Raw genomic sequence first — 15,544 nt, forward strand, 5'->3', positions numbered from 1 at the left:
TGGGAATGTTGATTCATTAAAACTAAATTAATGTATCATGAAATACACTTAACGTTTAAACCAGACTTATCTGTTTAGTGTTGGATGCTCAAGTCACTCTCCCTCAGATCTGTCGTTCAACAAAAAGTTTATTTTACAGGTTTTTTTATTTTACAAACACATATTCACAGATGTCTTGGATTCAAGTTACCAGTAATTAACCAAACCACCTTTTTACACAAAGTAGAACATGTTGCTGGCATTTACTCTACAAATGCAGTCCAACTTGTTATGCTGATAACAATTGAATACTCTATTCTGTAAACACTAAAAGCATTTAATATCCCTTATACCTAATTGTTAGGAAAATATCACTCGACACCGGGATGAGAATCAATAGTCAGGTACTAATTTATTCTTGCAAGAAGGAGCAGAGTTAAGTCACATACAAAGGATATGGTTATATAGTCTAAAGTCAGGAGGTACCAAACAGTGTCGTAAATCGGTTTTGCGTCATCAGGTGTCGGGACATCTCTGGAAAGGCAGTGTTGCTCTTTGCCCCTCAAAGAGGAAAGGAGACAAAGTGGGTGTGCTCTCGTTGGTATAAACAACATGAATTATGCCCTGCCTTCTCCTATCTACGAAGAGGCAGCTGCAAGGTCACATAGTGCAAAGTCACACACAGTATCATGCCCATCAGAAAACCCATAATAAAGAAGACACCTTGTATTTTCTCCAACATATCCCTCCTTTTTATACTTCGTATAATATATAATTAAAAATACAAATGGTTATAAAGTTTAAAACATCGCATCCGAAATCATATACAAAAGTACCCAAACGGTTAAGGTAGGTCGATTGTATAGGCCAGGGGTCGGCAACCCCCGCATGCGGCCCTTTAAGCCCTCTGCTCTGGCTTCCTTGAGCTTAGACAAAAATAAGAAGGAAATAAAATAAAAGTATTTGTAGGACTATTTATATTTTGTTGCATGGTTGAAAATGTTTCGTATCTTGTATTTTGAGGTGATACTGTGACACATAAATAAAAAACAAAACGGTTTTAATTAGGTCAACTAAAATATGCGTCACATCCTGCTACGGTCCCGCGCGAGCGCCTTTTCTTGGAGGCGAATAACCTGACCCCCGGCTCGATGAGCGAACTATGGATAAATCAAAGAAAAGTACCGGAGGAACACAGGATTTAATTCTGTGTGGACAGAGTTATATGCTTTCACAGCAAACGATGCTGGTTTACCGGTATGTTTGATATGTAGAGAGAAGTTGTCAACGGTGGTGCAGCCTTTACGTATCGAGGAACAACAAGGGAGAGGAAGACAGCTGACGATCTTCAGTCATAATTCAATGGGGTATGTCATTTATTTCAGAAAACACTTTTTGTTATATTCCATGGAATGCTCTTAACGTCCCGATAGCAATGAATATATTAAATGCTTTGACAATAAATACATACAAAAATTAATCTCTGGAAGCCGTAGCGCTGTAAAAAGCACGACCTATCATCTGAGCCGGCCCGGCTAAAATAACTGGATGGCCTACCTGCCTGTCAGCCTTCCATCTGTGCACAAACTTATCTCGTGCCCTCATTGGTCATGTGCGCGTTCGTGTGTGTTGGAGGAGGGACTCTGTAAGAAAGTCTGAAAGAAGAGGCATGTTTTTTCCGGTTGTGTACTTTCAAATTCTAGCGCACTCAAGCTGGTTTCTCCATTCTTACCTACCCTACCTTTAACTCTTTTTAGGGTGCAGCTATGTTTTATTTATTTCAAAGCGGGCCCATTTTAATAATATTTGTTTTCCCTTCGAATGTGCAGAGGACTCCCCAAGTGCTGTGTTTAATTTATTTTAAAGTAGGCCTGTGTATTATTTTTAATTCTCCTTATAAGAGTTCTTTGTTTCTTATTAGAGGTTAACAGTTTTATATCATGTAATAAATAGCCTAATAAATGCAAAAAAACTGTAGTTTTTGTCTGATATAACAATAAAAAACTATGAAATATGTTTTGCGGCTCCAGACAAAAAAATGTTTTGGAAAAAGGAGTAAAATGGCTCTTTTGGTCAAAAAGGTTGCAGACCCCTGGAATAGGCAATGAAAAACATTTCAAGGTAGATTATAGCAGTAGCCCACATTCTAGGTAGACATTTTTTTCAAACGTATGATTGAATAGAAATTGATTTACTTAAGACATTTTTGTTGCACCATGATTAAATGTATAAAAGGATATAAAATCACTCACACAGTCACTCAACTTCATTTGCTCAGCAGTGTAAATCATCCAATCCAACCATGCATTCCTGTCTTCGAAACCTGTTTCTATGGTCATCAATTGTTTAACCGAGGTAACATTCAAATAGCTTATTGCTGCGGTTTCAGTTATAGGCGAGTGTTTCACTGGTGCAGATATAGTCTCTATGAAAAATTATCCCATTGTTTTTTATACTCCTAGCATAGGCAGCATCTGGACAATTGGAAAATAAACAGAAATCAAATATGGCAGAACAGGTTTCACCCAGGGTACATGTTATATTAGAAACCCCTGGGACCCACCTTTGTGGGTCCTCTGATGCTGTCTGTGGATCTGTGTGTCCCAAAACTACTTCTACTTGTAAGGGGGAACCCAGCTAGCGGTGAACGTTGTCACAACTTTGGCTAACATGACCTACAGGTTCTAATAATGTTTTAAAGAAACATTTTAATCTGATGTTCAAAGAATCTTTTTAGGATAATTATTATTTCAAATAATGTTCCTATAAGGTTTAACCTGTTAAGCCCCACGGACCCAGTTCCGGGACCGAAATCCCGTAATTTGCAGGAAACAACGTCTAAGGAACCTTAATATTTAATAAACTATGAATATTTGATATCCATATAACGGGGAAAAACTCATTTAACTGATCTTGTTGTTTTTGTTTTGTTTTTAAAAACACACAATGCTAACACTGACCCTCTGAATTAGCCCAGAGCGAAAAATGCTAACCTATTACTGCACCGAAAATCACTCCTAGCTCCCTTATTACTTATCCTAGCTGCACATCCAACACATCGTTTATGATCGTAAAGACACAGAATCTAACGGTGCCCACCTCAACACTGAAAGATACAAACTTGCGACGTTATCAACAAAAACGTACATCAAAACATGTGGCGTTAGGTAGCCAAAAACACTAACATGGCTTACCTTGGTCTTTGTCTGGTCAAAACTGGTCTTCAATGGCATTAAAACGATCAAAATGATGCTGTAGTTAATCCATAGGTTAATATCCAATGTGACTGTGTCCCCTTTGAAATGTTCTGATAATCTATAAGTAATAAAACTGCAATTCCGTTTTCAAATATCAGAGCGAAGATATTACTACGCTCTGAAGCAAGATTGCATGCGCAAAGACCCCACCATTTTTTTTTAACATGAGTGTTCACTCAAATAAATGAAATGTTAGATTTACTTAATCTAGTTATGTCAACCGGCTGCACGTAACAAGGCTAAGTAAATAGGAAACAGACTAGTAAACTAATATTTACTTCTTGCATTTAAGTAAATCTTACCTAAGCATCTTAATTAAATGCTACATCATACAGTTATGTTGAATTTACTTAAATTGTTGTTTTTACTTAACCCAATTATGTTGTATTTACTTAACGTTTGCACTGATTTATTTGCACTTAACATAATTTAATCCAAATTGCTCTAACAATACAAGTAATTCAAATGACTACAACTCAGTAATTTGTATTCCCCTCACTTTATTTAAAATGTTCATTTTAGACAAAGTGCAGTAGTGTACACTTATAACATTGCATTTTGCAAACAACCATCTGAATTGCCACAACAATTCAACATAAAAAAACACTTGACTCCAACAGCCCATTGGTGGTAGGTGCACATGATGATGTTCAGGTTCCAATTAGTATGTAGTGTCTCTACTTTAAAGAGTCCTCTCCTGCTGATGTTCAGGTGTATATCAGTATGTAGTGTCTCTACTTTAAAGAGTCCTCTCCTGCTGATGTTCAGGTGTATATCAGTATGTAGTGTCTCTACTTTAAAGAGTTATCTCCTGCTGATGTTCAGGTGTATATCAGTATGTAGTGGCTCTACTTTAAAGAGTCCTCTCCTGCTGATGTTCAGGTGTATATCAGTATGTAGTCTCTCTACTTTAAAGAGTCCTCTCCTGCTGATGTTCAGGTGTATATCAGTATGTAGTCTCTACTTTAAAGAGTCCTCTCCTGCTGATGTTCAGGTGTATATCAGTATGTAGTCTCTACTTTAAAGAGTCCTCTCCTGCTGATGTTCAGGTGTATATCAGTATGTAGTGTCTCTACTTTAAAGAGTCCTCTCCTGCTGATGTTCAGAGGTATATATATATATATATATATATATATATCTGTGTTTGGCTATGTTTCAACTTACCAAATATTCCTTTATGAAGCTCTCGGAACTTTCATTCATGTAGACGCAGAGCGCTTTAAGCACACAGTCCCGTCGTGTTTCAACTGTGGGATCCTGAGGGACAAACACATTTTCAAAATCTTCACACAAGAATACTGATTATGCTTGTGTGCTGATTTTTGGCAAGTCAAAGAAAGGGGGTCAGAGAGCATAAAATATATGTATATGAGAGGGACAACAAGAGAGAGATAAAGAGAATATGGTGTTGCAGTGCCCAAACTACACAATTGTATACAACTACATACCTTGTCCGCATGGCTGCCATGATCAGGCCCAAATTGCGTCCTGCTGTTCCCCCCTTCTTTTTGAAAACCTTCATCAACTGAGACGAATGGCGATCCAGTTGAGACATGAAGGTAGGCAGCAGCGTAACGGTGGTGATGCAGGTGAATTCTGCGTTTACCTGCAACACATTGTGATACAGGTTAAAATGTTTTGTTTAAAGCTGTTGCATCTATAATAATATCCATCAAGTGTCATAGCAGAAAGGACAGGAGTTCCTTTACTGGTGTAGACCAAACAAAGAATTTCAGCTGAGGTTATTTTCTTATACATGTGCATCTATTAAAATATTTAAAAAATCACCTCGCTCTCTGAAAACAGAGCTGGCCATCTCTCTCCGAACTCTGTGATGAAGGGCTTGTCCTGAAGGATTTTTAATTTATAGTGCTTCAGTAATTGGTACCTTGTAGATTGAGTCTCAGTACACTGTTTGCATCTCCACATTCAAAACCTAGAGAAAAAGATAAATGTGTTAATGATCAAAATGTATTGTAAATAACAACTATTATTGCAGCCATTAACATAATTCAGGGTGTGAGGTGCAGGATATAGCAACCCATTACTGGATCTTAAGCAGTGGTGGAAAAATTACTCAGATCCTGTACTAAAGTAAAAGTATAAATACTCCATTACTTGCTATAGTCCCAAGTTCAAAATAATACTTAAGGTAAAGCACCAAAGAGTTATTAGCCAAATATAATCAAGTATCAAAAGAAAAAGTTATTTGTGCAGAATGCCTTTTGTAAAAGGGTTGCATCATTATAGAATAAAAATGAATGTTCTTATAATAAAAAATCTACATACAAGATGTGTTAATGTTGTGATTTGTTAATATAGAGCACATTTTGGAAAGAACTGAGTAAATTAGTAGTAAATGTATGTGAATATAAACATTATCTAAAAAGGTAACTACAAGTGTCAAATAAATGTAGTGTAGTAAAAGTACAATATTTCCCACTGAAATGTAATTGAGTAGAAGTACAGAGTAGCAGAAAATGGAAATACTCAAGTATATTTCTGTGGTACTTGTACTTTGTGCAGTAATGTAAATGTAGTTGGTTACATTCCACCACTGATCTTAAACACGGCATGTGCTTCGAGCTGAAGCCAACTTAGAACATTGTTTGTTTTAACTGACAAATCCTACTCATTTAGCCTTCAACTTATTGGAGACGTGAAGGATACTTACTGTACTTTTGAGCCGACGGCTTTCATCGATACATTTGGCCACTCCCCAACAACTTGGAAATCTTAAATTCAAAGTTAAATAATTAATGAACTTCATGCCAAAAATAATTAATCCTGTATACCGCCATTAAAAATCTAAATGTTGCAACTGCCACAAACATTCGCTTGGCTCTGCACCCAGAGTAACACCCCTTCAGCAGCCGCAGTTGTCTCAGCAAATAGTGGCATCTGCGGCGGAAGTACCTGCCACTACCACGATTTAATCTTGCTCTCTCTCTCTGATTATGTTAAAGAAACACGTTTTCGGGTGAATTCCGTGTCTATTTAAGAGCTGTCTTAAGTGAAGATGTGCTTGTTGAGTGCGTTCCTTTACATGCTTTAAATAATTCACACTTTGATATTCCTCGCCGACATAATTAACGTAACGACCAGGCACGGCTCCGGCTGACGCAACAGTACAGTGCAGATGGGAATTTTTTTTCCAAATAAGCTTTACAATTTAACAAAAAAACCTCCCTCAGGGCGTTACACTTGATGAAGTTATTTTTAACAGACTTAGAAGACCTTAACCGACTATGACCTTTGTGGCGTTTGCCACCAGGCTCTCAAATCTTTAAATCAAGCCCATTTAAAAACAGATTTTGTTTTAAAAGGATGGAAAAAACGTGTCCACTTGGTCAGAGGTAGAAGTTAAGCTGACATTACTAATTATAACCACATCGAGCTAAAATCATTAAATACATAACGATTGAGACTTCTACAGACAAAGCTTGAAATGTCACCTCTTTTGTGACATATTCTAACACTTTTAAGTGCAAGGGAACATAATTAAAAAGAGACAGTTAAGCTAGCTGTTAGCTAGGCTGCACCGCTTTGCAAATCTATTATCAAAGTATACAGTTGGTAGCAGGGAAATCAAAACTACACATCAACTTTTTTATTTCAGGGACCGTTTGTGTTTAATATATGTTAATATTTAAGAAACTTACCATAAAATCGCAGGATGGCACATGAAAGAGTCACAGGGTCCAAATGACGCATTTCCCCGGTCTTACAGCGACTGTGCTGAGAAAGTACGGCAAGGACTTTGGGACAATCAGTGCGTTTTAAATAACTTTACCATTTAAATAAAACACAACATGGTAATGTAATCCCAAAACGTTGAACTTTTACATAAATGCAATTAAAGTCTCTTGATTTAATTGTAAAAAGTGCATTTACTTAGTAGTTTCAATATTTAAAAAAGCAATTAATGCAAACAATATCCATATTTCATTTCTTAAGAGTGTGTGCGGGACGCTTTCCCTTCGATTCTATTGGCTCTAACGGTCAGGAAGAGATGTCACATGTCAAAATCCAGCAAGGGGGGCCAGAGATATGGAAAATCCATCCAAATGGCCCCAGAAGAGGGTTTTTTTTGCTAAATCTGTCTAAAAATGTCAAATATCACTTGTTTTGCATCAATCTTGATACAGGGTATTTATTATTCCTAAAGCTTGTAGTCTACTAACCCATCATCCAAGGTAAGTTTTCACTATAAGTACAAAATATCTTTTGGACGGACACTATAATTTACAGGTTTTTACTATGTTCAATCTGAATTTTCTTTAAAATAACAAACATCTATATTGATTCTGACTTTTCTACATCCAACTCACAGGTTTATCATTACTTTGAGAAAAAAGATTATTAATGTAACCCTTTTAGAAGGGAAGATATGGTCATTTGTTCTGGGAATGTCATTTTCGAGCCTGAATCCTGAAAAACAGGCTTGGGGCTTAACAGGTTAAGGTTAACTAAGACATAACGTTTTAACTGCAACATTCAGAGGATGGTTTGAGGATGTTAATAAGGCCTGAGATGACAGAAAGTTTTTTTATTAAACGTTCCTGTTACGTGCCAGGCAGGCTGTACTGGTGTGGTTTTCCTTCCCTCCTGTGTTTCTCTCTTCTCCCTGTCTTCTGCACAGCTAATCAGCAGCTGATCGGTATCTGCCTGTGCACCTGAGTCTGATGGCTGATTGGATCCTCTCACCCTCAGCTGGCCTATCAGCAGCCAGGGCCGACCATAAAGGAGGCACCCAGAAAGTCTTCTCGCTCTCTCACTCTGGGCCTGTTGCTGATGAAGGAGCCTGCAGTGTTTAGCAACTAAATTCACTTTGTATTGTCAGACCTTTTTGAAAGTGTGTGTGTTGAGAGGTGGAGGAGTTAGGTAAGTCTGGGGTACCCTGTACATTTCTCACCACGTAGCTAACTAATGTTTAGACACACTAGGTTAGCGGATTGTTGCCACCCCTGTATATTGTTTTGTCAAAGTCTTTGTAGTTTAGTTAGTGAGGGTTTTTGTTTGAGTTTTGGTTTCAAAGGATAGATGTAGAGATAGGCCTGGTTTTATTATGCTTGTTTCTTTTGTTTGGCGCAATCCTTTGACTCCTCCTCCTCCTCACCAACTAAGGTTTCAGTTAAATGTCTGTTCGGTTCTGGGTTTACAAAATAAACCTTTTGTAAACTGTTACGCTGACTCCCTCATTAATTATTGGTTGTATGTTATTGTCTCCAGGTTCCCTAGACCTTAGTGGGGACGTAACAGTTCCTTTAATGTGATATGTTAACAAAGGTGGAACATTTTGCCTGCAACATTCTAAGGATGTGTTTTTGGACGTTGTTGGGTAACACATTAAAGAGATTCTTTATAAAACGTTCCCTCAATGTTACATGATAACAAAAGAAGAACATTCTCCCAGAAACATTCTGAAAATGTTTTCAGGATGTTGTTCTTTTTTTACAAAACGTTCCTGTGATGGCAAATATAAACACGGTCATGGTTAACGTCAGATTTATTTCAAGAGCGCTTTAAAAAACAAACGTGTTAAATTTGTTTGAAAAGGATGTTTTTAAAAAATCTGATATCATATTTTCATTTTGAAAAAACAAAGAAGAACATAATTCATGATAAGCTGTAAGCAGATATTGCATGTTTTGTGGTGGCATGAGTTCCCAGCTAGACATTTTTGTTACCATTCATTATTCTAGGAATGTTTTCAGCGGGACGTTTTATTTTGGTTCCCAGAATATTCTTCTGAAAGGCAGGATAACGTTTTCTAAAAACATTCTTAAAATGTTTGGTGATAACTTTCTTAAGATGTATGAGCGCATTGAGACAATGAATAGGACGTATAAAAACGAATTTGCATGCCAATATTCACTCACATGCACTTATAATCACACTAAGGCAGTGGTTCCCAAAGTGTGGGGCGCGCCCCCCCCCCCCCTGGGTGGCGCAGAGGCATGACAGGGGGGTGCGAGAGACCAGGAGGAAAAATGGTTATTAAAAAAATAACAAAAAAATTATTGATTCGAAAATAATATGATACAGTACTATTACGTCTGGGTCTCTGTTTCATTAAAGCTCGTGTGTGTGTGTGTGTGTGTGTGTGTGTGTGTGTGTGTGTGTGTGTGTGTGTGTGTGTGTGTGTGTGTGTGTGTGTGTGTGTGTGTGTGTGTGTGTGTGTGTGTGTGTGTGTGTGTGTGTGTGTGTGTGTGTGTGTGTGTGTGTGTGTGTGTGTGTGTGTGTGTGTGTGTGTGTGAAACGGTAGGCTACAGGAGATCGTTGTTGTTAGCTTCTGGTGCTAGCGAGCTATGCTAACAGATATAAGGAGTTTTTTTTCAACAACAAAGTGGAGGAGAGTCCTCTCCTGTCAGACTGAGAGACTCAGTGAGCTAAAGGTTATCTCAGTGGGTCTCAAACGTTTTGGTCACCATTAATGTAAACAATTAATTCCGAGGCACACATTTATATGATCATTATAGTTATAAAAAAATAAGAGAATAAATGAAAAACAGGTAAGAAATACTATAGGACAGTAAAAAAACAATTAAGTTTAAAAGGGTGATTTGTAAAATATCCAAAAAGTAAATCTGTTTACAGTTCTGTTTAATATGGGTGTTGAGAGAGGTATCCATAGATCTCTCATTTTGCTCTCAAAGTGCACCAGATTGATGCTTTTAACTACAATATTTTTAAAAAAAATCTTCCCAGGGGAGCTTGCTCCCGGACCCCGCTATGTGAGGTCCACACACCACCTATAAAAATAGCACTTTACCCCTGCTTATACCTATATGCCGTGAGCTGATTATCGAGCCTTCATTGTAACAGTCGCGGGTACACTGTGTATTTGCGTGGGGAGTGTTGCAGTCGAAAATTCCACTGTAGCGACCGGTACATTAATGGGAAACCCTAAATGTTTGAGCACCCTCTATGAAACGTCAAGCTACCCCACAGCACCCCCAAAACAAATCTCTGGCGCCGCCACTGAGCCTGACTTGTGTTGGGGGGTCCCAACTTTTTTTTTTCTCCAAAGGGGGGGCCTGACAGAAAAAATGTGGGAACCATTGCACTAAGGTATGTAGGCCCACAATATTCATAATATCATTTGTGTAAAATATCAGAAAATAATCACACTTTTTTCTGACTATAAAGGTTGTGTCTCGTATGTAGGTTCTAACTGTTGGATATAGCTATCTGGCCGTGTGTGGTTTATGAGGGCTGCTTATAAACAGCGTCCGCTGTTTATGCATATTGGATAAAAATCGTTAATGCACCCTTTAGATTTGAGACCGGCAGACATATAGAAGAACGGACCGACTGTCACTGCCCGTCCCTGAAACCCCTGTTAGTGTTTGTTTCTACTGTGTGTCTCTCTCTCTCCCCCCCTGCCTGCTGGTCTGCTCTACACGGCTGGGAGCAATCTCCAATCAACCACACCTGCAACCTGCTCATCAGCCACACTATGAAAGCCTGCAGCCTGCACTCATTCCCTGCCGGATTGTTGTCGTGAACGGTTTGTTGCGTGCCGTTCTAGCTTTTTACCAGCATATTCTTTGACAACTTTGCCTGCTTTTGACTCACACTCATTTTTATGTCTCTCCCAGGAGGAATCCAAGGCCTTCCACACTCCCAAGACCAGCCAGTAGTGATGGCAAAATGAAGCATCGAACCACTTGGACAATTGTGTCGGAAATAGGTTCATTTCTCGAAGCTTCAGTTACAGCGACCTCTCCTGGCGAAGTGCAAGGCTGCAGTGGGTATAACGTATCTTTGCCTTGAAGAATATTCGATGCACACACACACACTAAGACTGAATATCATGTTCTATTTGCAATTAAAGATTGATAATTGTGTGTATTGGGTTATTGAGAAGAGACTAGAGAGTGCTAGACATGTTTTTGGGCGGAGAGGGCCTTTTATCAGTTATTAAAGTTGAAAAGCAATGATTAAAATACGTCCATTCCGGGCTTTGAGCCAGCTGCGCGGAGGCTCTACCCACTGGGCTATCTATTCCTTGAAATATTGAACTGTTTTTATATTACTGATAATTGTCTATTTGTTCACAACTTCTCCACATTTCGAAGTGTTTCCCGAGCCAGAACGACCTATCTTTCTTCCTGGCTTGCTCTATAATGATACTACAATTCAAATGCAACAGCAACAACGCAAACTACGACAACAACCCACACATTGTGCATTGTTTAGAGCGGTCATAAAGTTTTGAAGCGCTCACATTTGAAACTGTTTCAACCTGTCACCTGTCAGAATAGAGACGAGGCAGTGCATTGAATCGCGTGAATGGACCGCGAACCAGTCAAGTGATTCATTCAGGAAATGAAGCAGTTGCTGCTTCGGACGTCACATGTCACGTGATTTGAAGCAGTTGCTGCTTCGGACGTCACATGTCACGTGATTTGAAGCAGTTGCTGCTTCGGACGTCACATGTCACGTGATTTGAAGCAGTTGCTGCTTCGGAAGTCATGTCACGTGATTTGAAGCAAGCTTCGAAGCACTGCTTCTATGGAATAGGAAGTCCAGGGTTGAAGCTCCGTTCGAAGCTTCAGTGTCAAACTGCCATCACTACCAGCCAGGCCTCTCTACCCACCCTGCAACAACTGCCGCCATAACCAACCTCCATACCCAGCTACTTTCACCAGCTGATTCCGAGTCTGTGGCCGTTTCTCAATCGCGAGTACACATGCTTTAGAGCAACTATTTCAAGTATACTACGTCATAGAGTGGCACAGAATGCTGGGCATTTAACATGCATTTAAACAGTCCTTCGGCGCCACTCGATGGCGTAGTATACTTGAAATAATTGCTCTGCAGCAGTTTTACTCGCGATTGAGAAACGGCCTGATTCTGGGTCCCCTCCAGTACATGTGACACCGACAGTGACTTGTACTAGCTGCCGGTCGCATTTAAAAAAAGACTTCTGATAAATCGGAACGATAAAGCACGTTATCCTACTCTCAAATAATAACATTCTGGCAACATGAAAACATCGAACTTGCAGCTGAAAACATTTTAAGTATAGTAGGGCATAATGTTCTAACAATGTTATCAAAAACATTTTAAAAAGGTTATTACCAAGCATTTTAAGAATGTTTTTAGAGAAAGTACCTTTCAGAAGAACATTCTGGGAACCAAATTAAAACGTCCAAAATATGGTGATTTTTTAAAACATCCTTTTCAAACAAATGCAACAAGTTTGTTTTTTAAAGCGCTCTAGAAATAAATCTGACGTTGATCGTGACCGTGTTAATATTTGCCATCACAGGAACATTTTCTAAAAAAAGAATAACATCCTGAAAACATTTTCAGAATGTTTCTTGGAGAATGTTTTTCAGACTCTCTAAATACGCACTTTTGGGTTTTTTTCAGACTCTAAATATGCACTTTTTTTTCAGACTCTAAATATGCACTTTTTTTTCAGACTCGTACGACCTAAATACTGCCACCACCACTGGTGATTTGACACAAAATATGTAAGCACATCAGAGAAACACAAGTAAACAACTTTCCTGTGAGCCTGAGACATTCACAGTTACCTGCATTATGATTAAAAACAGGTGATGGATTTAAACTATTTAAACATGTAATACTGTCCTCTGACCAGCAGGGGGCAGCGTGAGGCCACGTGGAGAGAAACTGATGCTGATGTTTGTGGACACCTGTTTAGTTTTATACTTCCTGGTTTAGTTTCCTAGTTCCTGAACAATCATAATCTTAACTCATAATATTCCAGCATACAATTACATTTGAGAATAGCTTAAAATGTTGAGTTACTGTTATTTATTTACATTTTATTCTAAATGATTCTTCTACTCCACATGTGAAAGGCCTGTGTTGTTGTTTTTATTCTACTACATGTATTTAACATTTTTAAGTTAATAGTTTGAATTAATAATGCTAAATATATTTCATATCTGTTTGATGTATTATATATTTAACTAACCGGCAGTAATTCAAACTAGCACCACCTACTATTATACTACATGTATTAGATTACTTTAGTTACTTTAACGATCAAAATGTAAACTAATATTACAAAATGTAATCAACCAATCATTTGTTTTGTATTCGGACCCTAACCGGCATTATAGATAGTACAAATAACACATCTCTACATTTACCAGCAGTAACAATGAAGGAAAGAACACATGAACAGATTAATACATCAATAATAATAATTAATTTATATAATGTCTTTAAATGGGTCATTCTACATATTATGCCTTTTCACTTTTGGTGTTTAAAGTATATTTTATTAATGAAGAACCACAACAGGATCCACGACTCTTCATCTTGTGTCTTAAAACTGAGCATTAACTTTTCGCATACACAAACTGATCTTGCTGTAACAACAAGTGCACGTTACTGATGCAATAAGGTTGAGACCATTCGGGGTTATGCTAGAAGAGGGGTGCAAGGAATAGTCGTGTAAAAGTAGTGTAGTAGCTTACCCGCGTGATTCAAAGTAACGTCAACAACATAGCTGTAATTTATGCTTTGCTTCAGTGTTTCCCCTATATATACATTCAGCAGCGGCAAATGTATATAGGGGAAACTTTTTTTAAAGTTATACTTTAAAATAATAATACGTGGCGGAGGAGCACACAGCCTCTGTGAGCGAGCAAGACAGACAGAGAGCGACAGAGCTAGAGAGAGCACATCTTTATCTATTTAATAGTTGTAAAAAATAAGGTAAGAAATCATTCCAATGTCCAATTAGGAGAGTACAAAAAAACTGTTTAAAAGGGGAGTGATTAGTCAAATATGCATAAATAAAAAGAAAGAATACTAACTAGGTAACATAGGAAAGAATAAAGAAGTTTAAATGATTTGTTATTGGTTGTGATCACATTCTAAAGATTTTTGCATTATTGAAAAGTATACAGCTCCCTTTCGAGTGTTGAGAGCTGTATCCATACATTCATTTTGTATTCAAAGTGCATGACTCCATCCTAGGGGAACACACTGTGCTTACATGCATAACTTGGAAGTTTACTGACATGTAATACCTTGTTTACCTGGCGCAAGTGGTGGCTCTGGGGTTGTTGTGTGAGCCACCACTTGAGAATTGTCGTCTTTTAAAGCCCCGGATGCCCAGCCCACGCGACGGGCCTGGTAAATACTGATTTGAGCCCCACCACTGTGTGAGTTAGCCCTACCATAGATTACCCAACAAAAATACTCTGGCGTAGCCACTGCTTTTCCTTAATGCAGGGCTCGACAGTAACGGTTGCCAGGTTGCCATTGGCAACCATTCAGAAAAAAGTCAACCACTTCTTGGCCTTTGGTTGCTATGAGTGGCAACCAGTTTTTTAACATAAAGAAATAAGGGCAGCAAACAGCAAAATGTGCACCCCAAAATAGATAAATGTTTATTATTTGTTGTATTAAGAGTGATATTTAATTATTGTTGTGACGAGTCGGAACCTGATAATTAAGTTGCACGTGCATTGGTGTGATTACGGAGCCAGAAAGCGATGCACGTTTACTCGCGTGCGCAAGAAACTAGTGACTTGCTCAATTCATTTGTGAGGGATCTGTGAAGAACATGACAACAGCTGCACTCCTGGTGTTCTGTATACCAGCAATTGAGGGTGGACAAGTTTCCTACCACTTTAGTTTCAAATAATTGTGTTAATTACTTATTGTAAAGCATTTGAACATTCTTTTGTGTCACATTTTCATTATTAAGTTGATGTATAACTGCATAGTATATTCATTATTTAAAATATAAGGTGACTAAAAATGGCAACCATATTTTCAGTTTTGGCAACCAAAAGCTGATGCCTGGTTGCCAGCCTGGCAACCGCTTTAAAAAGTTAGCGTTGAGCCCTGTTAATGCTTCATATTGTTTTATATCATCTGATAATGGATGTTTCAGGTCTGACTGCCTCTAATGGAGCAGCAGAAGAAGAAGAAGTGGGCGAGTTGTTGCCGTCACAAACAATTAAAAGTCTCATTCATAATCTCTCTGCTGCTCTCGGACCCTCCGCCTCAAACTCTCATCTGTTTGTGATTTGCACTCAGGATTTATTTTCACACGAGCCAACATGGAAGTCTCTGAGCCAGAGCCTCCAAGAAAGTCTTCTCTCAAACAATCTGCACCATAACTTTAGAGAAACTACAGAAACACTGCTCTTAGAAACATGATTTACACTCAGCAGCCTCAGAGTAGACAGAGACAAGTCAGAAAATGTTACAAATGTATAGAACACAGTTTATTTATGATGGGAACTGAAAAATGTGACTTGAAAAAATATATAATATACTCTGACTTATTTACGACATGTTTA

The sequence above is a fragment of the Gymnodraco acuticeps genome, unplaced genomic scaffold (assembly GCF_902827175.1).
Source record: "Gymnodraco acuticeps unplaced genomic scaffold, fGymAcu1.1, whole genome shotgun sequence".
NCBI classification, from domain to species: Eukaryota; Metazoa; Chordata; class Actinopteri; order Perciformes; family Bathydraconidae; genus Gymnodraco; species Gymnodraco acuticeps.